Source organism: Oncorhynchus nerka, linkage group LG24 (genome assembly GCF_034236695.1).
Source record: "Oncorhynchus nerka isolate Pitt River linkage group LG24, Oner_Uvic_2.0, whole genome shotgun sequence".
Lineage (NCBI taxonomy): Eukaryota > Metazoa > Chordata > Actinopteri > Salmoniformes > Salmonidae > Oncorhynchus > Oncorhynchus nerka.
This window is the reverse complement of record NC_088419.1, coordinates 67,616,703-67,630,790: the sequence shown is the minus strand read 5'-3', so window position 1 is coordinate 67,630,790 and position 14,088 is coordinate 67,616,703. Positions and strand designations below refer to the sequence as shown.

The window sequence follows — 14,088 nt, the reverse complement described above, 5'->3', positions numbered from 1 at the left end:
TACTACTAATAAGCATATATTAGCATCTGGGACAGAGTAGGAGGCAGTTCACTCTGGGCACGCTATTTATCCAAAAGTGAAAATGCTGCCCCCTATCCCAAAAAGGTAATAAGCTTTTCATTTGTAAACTTTTCTAAAAACATAATTCCACTTTGACATTATTGGGTATTGCGTGTAAGCCAGTGACAAAATATCATTGAATCCAATTTTTAATGCATGCTGTAAAAACAAAAAATGTGGAATAAGTCAAGAGATGTGAATACTTCCTGAAGGCACTGTACAGTATGTACATATGTAGGGTTAAAGTGACCAAGCAACAGGATAGATAAGGCAGCAGCAGGTAGACATTTGATTAGCTATTTAGCAGTCTTATGGCTTGGGAGTATTAGCTGTTCAGTGCTCGGTTCGTTCCAGACTTGGTGCACTGGTACTGCTTGCCGTGCGGTAGCAGAGAGAACAGTCTATGCCTTGGGTGGCCTTCCTCTGACACCGCCTGGTATAGAGGTCCGGGATGGCAGGGAGCACTGCCCCAGTGATGTTGTGAGCCGTAGTTACCACCCTCTATAGCGCCTTGCGGTTGGGTGCCTTGCAGTATCCGTACCAGGTGGTGATGTAGGCAAGCAAGATGATCTCAGTGGTGCAGCTGTGGAACTTTGAGGATCTGAGGGGCCATGACAAATCTTTTCAGCCTCCTGAGAAGGAAGAGGAACTGTCGTGCTCACTTCACAACTGTGTGGACCATATTAATTGCTTAGTGATGTGGACACCGAGGAACTTCAAGCTCTTGACCCACAGCTCCATTGATGGGTGTGTGCTCACCCTTACATTTCCTGTAGTCCACGATCAGCTCCTTTGTCTTGCTGACGTAGGAAGGAAGATAGTACCCCGGGCTCTTCAAAGCCGACAGACTATCCTAATTGCTCAAAGACTGGTCTGTCATTGCTCAATGTAAACCGTGATTAGTCTCCACCCTACTGTGATATGTGGAAGTGAAAGTCGATAAACATTCTCCTGAGTGACAGCCCAACGGCTAAGCTGGCAGACAGACTGGTACAGGACCCCATGGGCCCTCGACCACGGGGCATGGGCACAGAACACAGACGTAACCTTCTGCTATCACAGTGACACATTCCAGTCCACACATTTGCACGCATACACCCCCTTCATTCAGTCAGGCATTATCAATACAGACACCCACTTCAGTAGGCAGCCAGCACCATCAGACACCCCACATACACCCAGTCACACAACCTACCAGTCTCCCACAGATATGAATAGTCCAAAACGGGCTTTAAAGTGACATGATGGAACATTGTAGGATCATAAGGAAACAAAAAGGTGCTTTGTGAGTTGTCTTTACCTGACACCAGACGTTACTTGGGCGACAGGAGGGACATGCAGCGTCAGTCAGTGGAATAGACAGACGAAGGCGGAGAGATAGCGAGAGAAACCTCCTACTGTTGGACCATTGAGTCTAGTTAGACTTAATGACACAGGCCAGAAGGAAAAAGACTGAGTAGGATGAAGATCCCCCTCATGTCTTCAGTCAGTCAGTTGTATGCCTACTCTGCAATCTGTCTTGTCAGTCTCATAAGGCTGCCCCGTCCCCAGCCAATAGATGGGTTGGTTATTCAGCAACAAAAACCAAACACGCGCAAAACTAGGAGGGCAAGATAGACAGGGTTGGCTTAGATTGTTGACAACATGTAAACTTTTTTTCGTCAAATTTGCACAATGAGCACTTGTCTCAAATACAGTCACAGTTGGTATCAAGAACTAGATGAAACTACTGTTTGTCGCTATCTGGCCATCCAGAATCACAACAACTCATGGACTACTGCCCCGTTGAAAAGCGTGCATCATTTGTGATGTCGGCTAAAGCCATCATAGACGAGCCAGCCTCCAGCTTAATTTAAAATTGGGGCGGCAGGGTAGCCTAGTGGTTAGAGCATTGGACTAGTAACCGAAAGGTTGCAAGTTCAAATCCCTGAGCTGACAAGGTACAGAATCTGTCGTTCTGCCCCTGAACAGGCAGTTAACCCACTGTTCCTAGGCAGTCATTGAAAGAAGAATTTGTTCTTAACTGACTTGCCTAGTAAAATAAAGGTAAAAAGAAAAATGAAATACCAATACAGACACATGGACCAGGAGGACACGTAAAGTACTTGAGAAAGTCCCTCCGACAAGGGACAAAACCCAGAAACAGACCAGGGCGCAGACATCGGAGTCTGACGCACGTCTTGTAGCGCATACACACATGGGTATTGTGCAAAAATGTGATCGGAAAAAGGCCAATTCAAGCAAACAAGTCAGTTTAAATGATGAGACACTGATGCACGATAGAGATTCCAGTGAAACTGTAATTTACTAACCAAATCTCTGACTGTGACCAATATGTCTGCTCTGACTATACTGTACACTATATAGCAGCCACCTTCTGCATGAGATCAACAAAGCTTTTAGCTGTAATATTCCTGTGTCAAACCAACACTTATAATTACAGATAGAAAGAATGGCAGCTGTCAAACAGTCCTGCGGGCAGCAGGAGAGTAACTGTGGATTAGCCTTCTGCCAGATGCTCACTCTGTTGTGTTAACAAACTATCATGACATTCAGTTTGACGCACGCGTTAATGGGAGCAGAAACAAACAGGAGAATATTAAAGCCCTTTCTGATTGTCTCTCAAAGATATGGGAACTTGGGATCACTTCTGTAAACAACCAACATCTCAATCACTTTGATAAAAATCTAACTTTTGATTCTTCATGTCTGAGACCAAAGCTCAGCTTCACACCAAAGCAACTCATTCCTTGCCCAGGGAGTGGAACACTTTAACTGCACGTCTTAATTTTTTATATACAGTGAACACTTTAGCAGGTGGGCTATTTAACATGGTGCGGCCTAAAGGACATTTTCCATCTTTACACAAACCCTTTACTCATCTCACACAGTTTGTCTACTCTATTGTCACTGTAAACGAGAGTCAGCAGGTAGCCTAGCAGTTAGTGTTGGGTCAGTAACCGAAAGGTTGCTAGTTCGAATCCCAGAGCCGATAAGGTGAACAATCTGTTGATGTGCCCATGAGCAAGCCCACTTGCTCCAGGGTCACCTTTGATAATGGCTGACCTTGGCTGTGACCCCACTCTCTAATGGTGTCTCAGGGGGACTTGGGATGAGCAAGAAATACATTTCACACATGTAAAATATACATGAGTAAAATGTGTCAAATCAGACAAAACAAGAACATACCAGATTATTTTTATCAGGGAATGTTTCACGTAGAAGCAAATTGCATAAGAAATATCTTGCTGCGTTTTGTAAAGGCAGATCTAAAATCATTCTTATTGTAATTTCTGCTCAGACTAATACTGTGTTTCAGTTTCACTCCTCCACGGATGAGAATTCAGGAATGGGCATTCTATCAGCAGATCAGTCAGAACGCTGTGTGTTGCTACTTTTCTCCACTATTCTTCTCAGTGCAGTCTACTTTTCTCTGGTAAATGGAAAGACTAAGTTAGGAAATGTAGCTGGCTACATTCTTTATATGATAAACAGAAATGATGGCCATGCATCATTCTTGGAAAAAACACCATGCTTTTTTATTGTAGGCACATTTACTTGTGTGGCAGCTGGCCAAGTAACGTTCACGTCTGTGGTCATCTGATTAAGTGATTTTTTTAACCTTTATTTAAACTAGGCAAGTCAGTTGAGAACAAATTCGTATTTACAATGACGGCTTACCCCAGCCAAACCCTAACCCAGGCGACACTGGGCCAATTGTGTGCTGCTGGGACTCCCAATAACAGCCTGTTATGATACAGCCTGGAATCGAACCAGGGTCTGTAGTGATGCCTCTTGCAGTGAGATACAGTGGCTTACACCGCTGCGCCACTTGGGAGTCCTAATGAATGAAGATTTTCTCTGACGAATGTGTTGCACAAATGTATTTTCTGTCAAGTAAAAGTATAGTTGCATGCCCCTGATAACTCTATTGAAGCAAAAACAAAACACTTGAATTTCAATATAAAATGCAGGTGAAAATGTTTAAAGATTTCTGAACTCTAACATGACCACTCCCTCCTCCACACAAATAAATGTACAAAAACAAAGTTAGTAGAACTGTGCAGATGAAAACTTTGGTAACGATATTACGGTAAAATTTCACTCAGGTTTTTATGCGACCACGTAATTCAAACACTTAAAAATATATATCTTCTCCAAATTCAGATTCAAAGATGTCTGCAGAAAAAAAGGGATGTCAACAATGACATGGCAGCTTGAGTTTGAAAATATCTAATTTTGGTTATTTAACTACAAATCAAATTGTATTTGTCCTCTGCTTCAAAAACAACATGTTTAAACTAACGGTGAAATGTTTACAGCAGCATACCACTGTTGGCTTGCTTCTGAAGCTAAGCAGGGTTGGTCCTGGTCAGTTCCTGGATGGGAGACCAGATGCTGCTCGAAGTGGTGTTGGAGGCCCAGTAGGAGGCACTCTTTCCTCTAGTCTAAAAAAATATCCCAATGCCCCAGGGCAGTGATTGGGATTGACACTGCCCTGTGTAGGGTGCCGTCTTTCGGATGGGACGTTAAAACGGGTGTCCTGACTCTCTGAGGTCATTAAAGATCCCATGGCACTTATCGTAAGAGTAGGGGTGTTAACCCCAGTGTCCTGGCTAAATTCCCAATCTGGCCCTCAAACCATCATGGTCACCTAATAATCCCCAGTTTACAATTGGCTCATTAATCCCCCTCCTCTCCCCTGTAACTATTCCCCAGGTCGTTGCTGCAAATGAGAACGTGTTCTCAGTCAACTTACCTGGTAAAATAACGGATAAAATAAATACTTAAGTGAAGTGGATTTACACCCGGTAATGGAATTACATCATAGGTTCCTGATCTGTACTACACAGAAATGCATAATTATGGATAGAAAATGTCATTTCACAAGTTTGGACAACAGAGCATACAGTACAGTACTCTGCTGTCCAAACTTGTGAAACATACGTCTATGACAGGTTCAGATTTCATCCAGTCTGGACATGAACATCACGGCCAGAGTGAACTACTTTTCAACATCAGTCAGTGCGCAGTGGGTGATGCTGGTTAAAGCAAATGGAAATGGGGCTCATGGATAAGTGTCAGTAAGAGGTGACATTAACTGGAGCGTGAGAGAGAAGAAGGGGTTGTCCAGACTGTTTTAAAACTACTCGTTTGACCACCAGACAACAGAAAGACAACCGTTATCTGCTGAAGATAACAGTATGCCAGTGGAGGGGAGGACAGTTACAAGTGACCCAACTGTGGTTTGTGACTATTATGATTTCCCAATGTAGCCAATTCAGTTGCAGTAATTCCATTACAGATTTTTTAGTTACCAGTAATGGAATTATGAGTTTTAATCACTTAATTCATATAAGTAAAATCACTAACTAATTGGTAGGTATTCTGAACTTTCATTATCCTCCTCCTCATGAGGGAGAGAAATTAGAAATGATCTTAAAGATGTGGGTTTTTGGTAATGAAATTATAAGGTACAATGCAATATTTCCTGAATTTACATCAGATAAACAACTTCTAAACTAAAATATACTAAACTAAATCGTTTTAAAAGTGTTGATTATGGTAGGCAGGGGTCTTTACTTTAACATTATGTTTCGATACATTTCTGGTCAATCTTTTCTGAAAATCCCTTTGCATCCGTTTATCCAGAAATCAGGTCTTTACTAATGATATATTTTTTATAAATCCAAGATAAAAATGTAAATATTATTTTTTAAATCTATATCTTCATTTCCCAATAATATAGATTTAGCCGTCATTTGACACCCAATTTGATATGCTACTATGAAATTCATACGTTGGTGCACATGGGTCCTTTTCGATGAAAATGCGAGTAGATGAAGGCATGGTTTTTACTGGGTAAACGGAATTTGGCCTGCATGGCCTGTGTAGGCTTGACTGAAATGTGTTGCTATGTAGTCCAGTAATATATAAAATATAATTAATATAATGAAACATGGCTCATATAGCGAATGATGTGGGACATAAGATGTCCTTGACTGTGCATTACAAATAACATATTAATTAGCCAACGAACACTATCACCCTTTGGCATCAATTATATTGACCCACTGTCATTCTTTTTAACTGGTATATTGCTGTAGCGCTAGCTAGCGAGAGAAACACTGATGCCGACATATCATACAAGAGGCAGACACCACGATGTTGATGCCAACCCGCGATTAAATATTAATCAATTCGTATTGAAACGGCTGTCTGACTAGGTTGATGATTCTTACACGTGTATAAATAAACTAAATGCCTTTGCATCTCCCTAAACAAAGTGTTGTGGCTTTTCAGACTATCCTCCCACAGCAGTAACATAACGTAGCAGGAGTGAACAAAAAATAAAACGATAACTAGTTGTGTTTAAATCCAAGGGTGTGAATAAAACCCCAATGAACGCCCCACCCAATACCCTCCCCGGATCTGGGCGGGTTTTGAGTCGCGAGCAAAGCTTCGAGGCCGTTTCAGTGGTCATTAGCTAAGCGCTAACAGCACGCCGGGAACAACACGCGCAAATCACCGTTATTAACAAGCTAACTGGCTAACCTACAAAGCACAAATTGCAACGAGATTAGATGGCGGTTGCTAACTAGTTAGGTCACAGGCTAGCTAGCTAACTTAGCAAAAAACGTTGACTAAGACAAACGAGAACATTGTATAAGACAATGAGGGCGAGAACTAGCTAGTTAGTTACTGCGACAGATAATACTATTCAACTCAACTCTTTACTTTAACCTTCAAAATAGAAAGCTTACGTTAGTCCAGTTGCTAATGTTAGCTAATCTTCCGCGCAAATTGATGTAGATTCAGGGAAGCTGCTACACCTATAATAGCTTACGAAAACAGACATAGAACACTCACCACACTGAGATGGGTGCCAGGTCCCTCTTTTCGGGTGAAACACTCGTTTCGTTGTGGCAGCAGATTTCAGAAGCGCCTAAAGGCAGTGTGCTTTGCAACAGCTGTGATCTGTTTTGAATGAGGGTTGAGCAGACACGGCAAATGGGAGGGGTTTAGCTAGTTCTCCCGCCCTCGCCTTTTCTGGTGCCACAAGCTTTTTTAAAGTCAGCTTTTCACACCTGTATTGTATAGCATTTGTTCATTATTTTTTTAAAATTCTTCAAGCTCTGTCAAATTGGTTGTTGCTAATTGCTAGACAACCATTTCCAGGTCTTGCCATACATTTTCAAGTAGATTTAAGTCAAAACTGAAACTCTCCCACTCAGGAACATTCACTGTCTTCTTGGTAAGCAGCTAAAGTGTAGATTTGGCCTTACGTTTTAGGTTATTGTCCTGCTGAAAAGTAAATCAATATCCCAGTGTCTGGTGGAAGGCAAACTGAACCAGGTTTTCTTCTAGGATTTAGCCTGTGCTGAGCTCCATTCTGTTCATTTCTTTATCCCAAAAAATTCCCCAGTCCTTAACAATTACAAGCATACCCATAACATGATACAGCCACCACTATGCTTGAACAAATGAAGTGGTACTCAGCTGTGTTATATTGAATTTGCCCCAAACATAACACTTTGTATTCAGGACATAAAGTTAATTTATCACATTTGTACTTTTCATGCAGTCAATTAGGTTATGATTGTGGAGTAACTACAATGTTGTTGATCTATCGTCGGTTTTCTCCTATCACAGCCACTAAACTTTGTAACTGTTTTAAAGTTACCATTGACCTCATGGTGAAATCCCTGACCGGTTTCCTTCCTTTACAGCAGTGGTTCCCAAACTTTTTATAGTCCCTGTACCCCTTCAAGCATTCAACCTCCAGCTGCGTACCGTACCCCCTTCAGCACCAAGGTACGACGCACTCTCAAATGTTGTTTTTTGCCATCATTGTAAGCCTGCCACACACACTATACGATGTGTTTATGAAACAAAACTGAGTGTGAGTTTGTCACAACCCGGCTCGTGGGAAGTGACAAAAAGCTGTTATTAGGACCAGGGCACAAATAATAATATAATAATCAATCATTTTACTCTTTATTTAACCATCTTACATTTAAAACCTTGTTTGTTCATCAACAATTGTGAATAACTCACCACACGTTAATGAGAAGGGTGTGCTTGAAAGGATGCTCATAACTGCAATGTTGGGTTGTATTGGAGAGAGTCTCCGTCTTAAATCATTTTCTTCACAGTCTGCCTGTATATAGTTTTCTTGCTAGTGAGGGCCAAGAATCCACTCTCACATAGGTACGTGGTTGCAAATGGCATCCGTGTCTTAACAGTGCGATTTGCCAAGGCAGGATACCCTGAACGCAGCCCAATCCAGAAATCTGGCAGTAGCTTCTGATTAAATTCAATTTCCACAGAACCGCTTGTTGCAATTTTGATGAGGATCTCTTGTTCAGATATCTGTAAGTGGACTGGAGGCAGGGCATGAAGGGATAACGAATCCGGTTGTTTGTGTCATCCATTTCAGAAAAGTTCCTGCGTAATAGCGCACCCAACTCACTCAGGTGCTTCGTTATATCACATTTGACGTTGTCAATAAGCTTGAGTTCATTTGCCCCCAAAAAATCATACAATAATGGACCTGTGTGTTGTCCTTGTTAATGCAGACAGAGAAGAGCTCCAAATTCTTAATAATAGCCAGAATGTTGTCCCGCACATTATATATAGTTGCAGAGAGTCCCTGTAATCCTAGATTCAGATCATTCAGACGAGAAAAAATGAAATGAAATGACAAGTGAAAATTATGGTCAGTAAAGAAAACTTTAAACTCGTCTCTCAATTAAAAAAGCGTGTCAATAGTTTGCCCCTAGGTAACCAGCGCACTTCTGTATGTTGCAAAATGTTACATGGTCGCTGCCCATATCATTGCAAAGTGCAGAAAATACACGAGAGTTCAGGGGCCTTGCTTTAACCATTGTCACTGTAGCATCCAAAACATATTTCAAGCTGTCAGGCATTGCCTTGGCAGCAAGAGCCACTCGGTGGTTGCTGCAGTGTAACCAAGTGGCGTCGGGAGAAATGTGTTACCACTTCACTATGTCTCCCTGTCATGGCTTTTGCGCCATCAGTACAGATACCAACACATCTTGACCACCAAAGTCCATTTGATGTCACAAAGCTGCCCAGTAAAAAATATCCTCTCCTGTTGTCCTGGTTCCCAGTGGTTTGCAGAAGAGGATGTATTCTTTATTTGACCCCCATAAACATATACCAGGAGCTGTACCAGGCCCGCCACGTCTGTTGACTCATCCAGTTGTAGTGCATAGAATTCACAGACTTGTATGCGAAGCAGTAATTGTTTCAAAACATCTCCTGCCATGTCACTGATGCGTGGTGAAACAGTGTTGTTTGATGAAGACATTGTATAGTTTTTTTGGCCTTTTCCCCCAGCATTGTCCCAGCCATATCCAGGGCAGCAGGAAGAATGAAGTCCTCCACAATAGTGTGAGGCTTGCCTGTCCTAGCCACTCGGTAGCTCACCATATAAGAAGCTTCTAGCCCCTTATTAATGGTATCTGTTGCTTTGATACATGTCTTACTACTCGAAAGTCGTGTTAATTCTCACTCAAAAAACTCCTGTGGCTTATTTTTCAAATTGGCATTTTTTTGTTTCTAAAATGTCTGCGCAAGAGTGAAAGTTTCATCGAGTTGTGAGATAGTACTTTTGCACATATAACACACTGTGGCTGAGGAAAAGTACTACTCCCAATATCAGTGAACCCCAAATCAATGCAGTTCTCATCATATTTGCACCTCTTCGATGGTCCAACATCCCTGTCTGTTGTTCAGTGCTTTCCCGGGTAAGAGGGCAGTCGCTCTTCGGCTGCATGAGATTCACAACTGTCAGTGTTCATGCTAGCTGGGCTAACAACAAATGAAGAATTACTGATGCTAGCATTGAATGTGCTCGTGGAAGCAGAACAACTTGTGTCATCGACAGGTGCAGGTGTAGTACTGCTGGTAGTGGCAGTACTACCAGTAGAGCTGGTATGTGTCTCTATGGACGCAGGCCTTACTAAATGGACTGCTTGAAAATGTGAAAAAAAAATGTTTTTATATATATATATATATATATTTTAATTATTTTGATGGTAATCACATTTTTATTTGGCTTACCTCCGACGGCATTGCACGAACCCCAGTTTGGGAATACCTACTCTTCGGTAACTGAAGTAAGAAGGATGCTTGTATCTTTGTAGTGACTGGGTGTATTGATACACCACCCAAAGTTTAATTAATAACTTCCCCATGCTCAAAGGGATATTAAATGTCAGGCTTTTTCATTTTTTTACTCATCTACCAATTTGTGCCCTTTCCAAGGCATTGGAAAACCTCCCTGGGCTTTGTGGTTGAATCTGTGTTTGAAATTCACTGCTTAACTTAGGTTAGAGTCATTAAAACTAGTTTTTCAACCACCACAAATTTCTTGTTAACAAACTATAGTTTTGGCAAGTCGGTGGGGACATCTACTTTGTGCATGACACAAGTAATTTTTCCAACAATTGTTTACAGACAGATAATTTCACTTATAATTCACTGTATCACAATTCCAGTAGGTCAAAAGTTTACATACACTAAGTTAACTATGCCTTTAAACTGCTAGGAAAATTCCAGAAAATGTCATGGGTTTAGAAGCTTCGGATAGGCTAATTGACATCATTTGAGTCAATTGGCGGTGTACCTGTGGATGTACTTCAAGGCTTACCTTCAAACTCAGTGTCTCTTTGCTTGACATCAAAGAAAATCAGCCAAAACCTCAGAAAATAAAATGGAGACCTCCACAAGTCTGGTTCATCCTTCGGAGCAATTTCCAAACGCCTGAAGGTACCACATTCATCTGTACAAATAATAGTAATTAAGTATAAACACCATGGGACCGCGCAGCCGTCATTCCGCTCAGGAAGAAGATGCGTTCTGACTCCTAGAGATGAAAGTACTTCGGTGCAAAAAGTGCAAATCAATCCCAGAACAACAGCAAAGGACCTTGTGAAGATGCTAGAGAAAACAGGCACAAAATTATCTATATCCACAGTAAAACGAGTCCTATATCGACATAACCTGAAAGGCAGCTCAGCAAGGAAGAAACCACTGCTCCAAAACCACCTAAAAAAAGCCAGACTACAGTTTGCAACTGCACATGGGGGCAAAGATCATACTTTTTGGAGAAATGTCCTCTGGTCTGATGAAACAAAAATAGAACTGTTTGGCCATAATGACCATAGTTATGTTTGGAGGAAAAAGGGGGAGGCTTGCAAGACGAAGAACACCATCCCAACCGTGAAGCACCAGGGATGGCAGCATCATGTTGTGGGGGTGCTTTGCTGCAGGAGGGACTGGTGCACTTCACAAAATAGAGGGCATCATGAAGCAGGAAAATTATGTGGATACATTGAAGCAACATCTCAAGATATCAGTCAGGAAGTTAAAGCTTGGTCGCAAATGGATCTTCCAAATGGACAATGACCCCAAGCATACTTCCAAAGTTGTGGCAAAATGGCTTAAGGACAACAAAATTAAGGTATTGGAATGGCCATCACAAAGCCCTGGCCTCAATAATATAGAAGATTTGTGGGCAGAACTGAAAAAGCATGTGCGAGCAAGGAGGCCAATAAACCTGACTCCGTTACACCAGCTCTGTCAGTAGGAATGGGCCAAAATTCACCCAACTTATTGTGGGAAGCTTGTGGAAGGCTAGCCAAAACGTTGAACAATTTAAAGGCAATGCTACCAAATACTAATTGAGTGTATGTAAACTGCTGACCCACTGGGAATTTGATGAAAGAAATAAAAGTTTAAATAAATCATTCTCTCTACTATTATTCTGACATTTCACATTCCTAAAATAAAGTGGTGATCCTAACTGACCTAAGACAGGGAATGTTTACTGGAATTAAATGTCAGGAATTGTGAAAAACTGAGTTTAAATGTTTTTGGCTATGGTGTATAAACTTCCGACTTCAACTGTAAGTATTCAGACACTTTGCTATGAGACTCGAAATTGAGCTCAGGTGCCTCCTGTTTCCATTGAGATGTTTCTACAACTTGATTGGAGTCCACCTGTGGTAAGTTCAATTGATTGGACATGGAAAGGCAAACACCTGTCTATATAAGGTCCCACAGTTGACAGTGAATGTCAGAGCAAAAACCAAGCCATGAGGTCGAAGGAATTGTCCGTAGAGCTCCGAGATAGGATTGTGGTGAAGCACAATTCTTAAATAGAAGAAGTTTGGAACAACCAAGACTCTTCCAAGAGGTTTCCACCTGACCAAACTGAGCAATCGGGGGAGAAAGGCCTTGGTCAGGTAGGTGACCAAGAAACCAATGTTCACTCTGACAGAGCTCCTGAGTTCCTCTGTGGAGATGGGAAAACCTTCCCGAAGGACAACAATCTCTGCAGCAATCCACCAATCAGGCCTTTATGGTAGAGTGGCCAGACGGAAGACCCTCCTCAGTAAAAGGCACATGACAGCCCGCTTGGAGTTTGCCAAAAAGTGCCTAAAGAACCATAAGACCCCAGATTATCTGGTCTGATGAAACAAAGATTGAACTCTTTGACCTGAATGCCGAGCGCCATGTCTGTTAGAAACCTGGCACCATCCCTACGGTGAATCATGGTGGTGGCAGCATCATGCTTTGTGGACGTTTTTCAGGGCAGGAACTAGGAGACTAGTCAGGAAAGATTAATGGAGCAAAGTACAGAGATCCTCGATGAAAACCTACTCCAGAGCGCTCAGGACTTCAGACGGGGGCAAAGGTTCACCTTCCAACAGGACAACGACCCTCAGCACACAGCCAAGACAACGCAGGAGTGGCTTCAGGTCGTCTCTGAATGTCCTTGAGTGGCCCAGCCAGAGGCTGGAGTTGAACCCAATCGAACAACTCTGGAGAGACCTGAATATTGCTGTGCAGCAACGCTCCCCATCCCACCTGAAAGAGCTTGAGGGGATCTGCAGAGAAGAATATGAGAAACTCCCCAAATACAGGTGTGCCAAGCTTGTAGCGTCAGTAATCGAGTAATCGCTGCCAAAGGTGCTTCAACATAGTACTGAGTAAAGTATTTTTAATAAAATTACAAAAATGTCTAAACCTGTTTTTGCTTTGTCATTATGGGGGGGCTATGAAAACTATTTTAGAATAAGGCTGTAACGTAATGAAATGTGGACCAAGTCAAGAGGTCTGAATATTTTCCAAATGCACTGTATATATGGAGACTGTTTAGTGCCAAAAATAAGGGGTTAAGTACATGTAAAAAAAAAAAAAAAAAAAATTCCTGATCTTATAACTCTCATAAAAAGGACAGACACTTTTTATGGAAAGACTGTTGTTCCATGTAGTGAATCTGTTAATTAAGCCCCTCCCCTGGCTTAGACAGGACTTAGACTCTTATGGGTTAAACACTATTACTGCCCACAGAGTCCCTACAACTTATGACTTGTTAAACACATTTTTACTCCTGAACTTATTTAGGCTTGCCATAAAAAGGACTTAAGACAAACTTTTTCATTTTTTATTAATTTATAACCCCCAAAAATCTAACATAACATAATTCCCCTTTGACATTATGGGGTATTGTGGGTGTAAGCCAGTGACACAACTATTTAATACATTTTTAAATTCAGGCTGTAACACAACATGTGGAAAACATTAAGGGGTGTGAATACTTTCTGAAGGCACTGTACTTTGTACCACTGCATCAACTCGATACTGGTACCCTGAGTATATAGCAAAGTTATCATTACTCATTGTGTATTTATTCCGTGTGTTATTTTTCTATTTATTCCTCAAATTATTATTTTAGATCTTTTGACTTTTTTTTCTCTCTGCATTTTTGAGAATGGTACGAAAGTAAGCACTTGACTGTTAGTCTACACCTGTTGTTTACAAAGCATGTGACAAATAGAATGTGATTTGCCATAAAATAAATATTTAGAATTACAGGAAATTAGCTTGAAAACTGCAAAATTTCTCTGTCTCATGGCAAAATGTGTACAATAGCAGTAAATTAGCTCAGAGATTCTTGAAAGTCGGAACAATCCTTGTCCGGCAGGAAAACTT

The 14,088-nt window shown here is 41.5% G+C and overlaps 1 protein-coding gene across 4 annotated transcripts in view; it reads right to left on the bottom strand.

The window, feature by feature from the left end:
* Positions 1–7,062, bottom strand: part of LOC115108482 (ras-specific guanine nucleotide-releasing factor RalGPS2) — a 155,832-nt gene extending 148,770 nt beyond the window's left edge. For all 4 annotated transcript variants that reach the window (XR_003860348.2, XM_029632858.2, XM_029632860.2 and 1 more), the window contains exon 1: positions 6,931–7,062. The gene's annotated coding sequence lies outside the window, so the exon portion shown is untranslated. The remainder of the gene's footprint in view (positions 1–6,930) is intronic.
* Between the last annotated feature and the right edge of the window lie 7,026 nt (positions 7,063–14,088).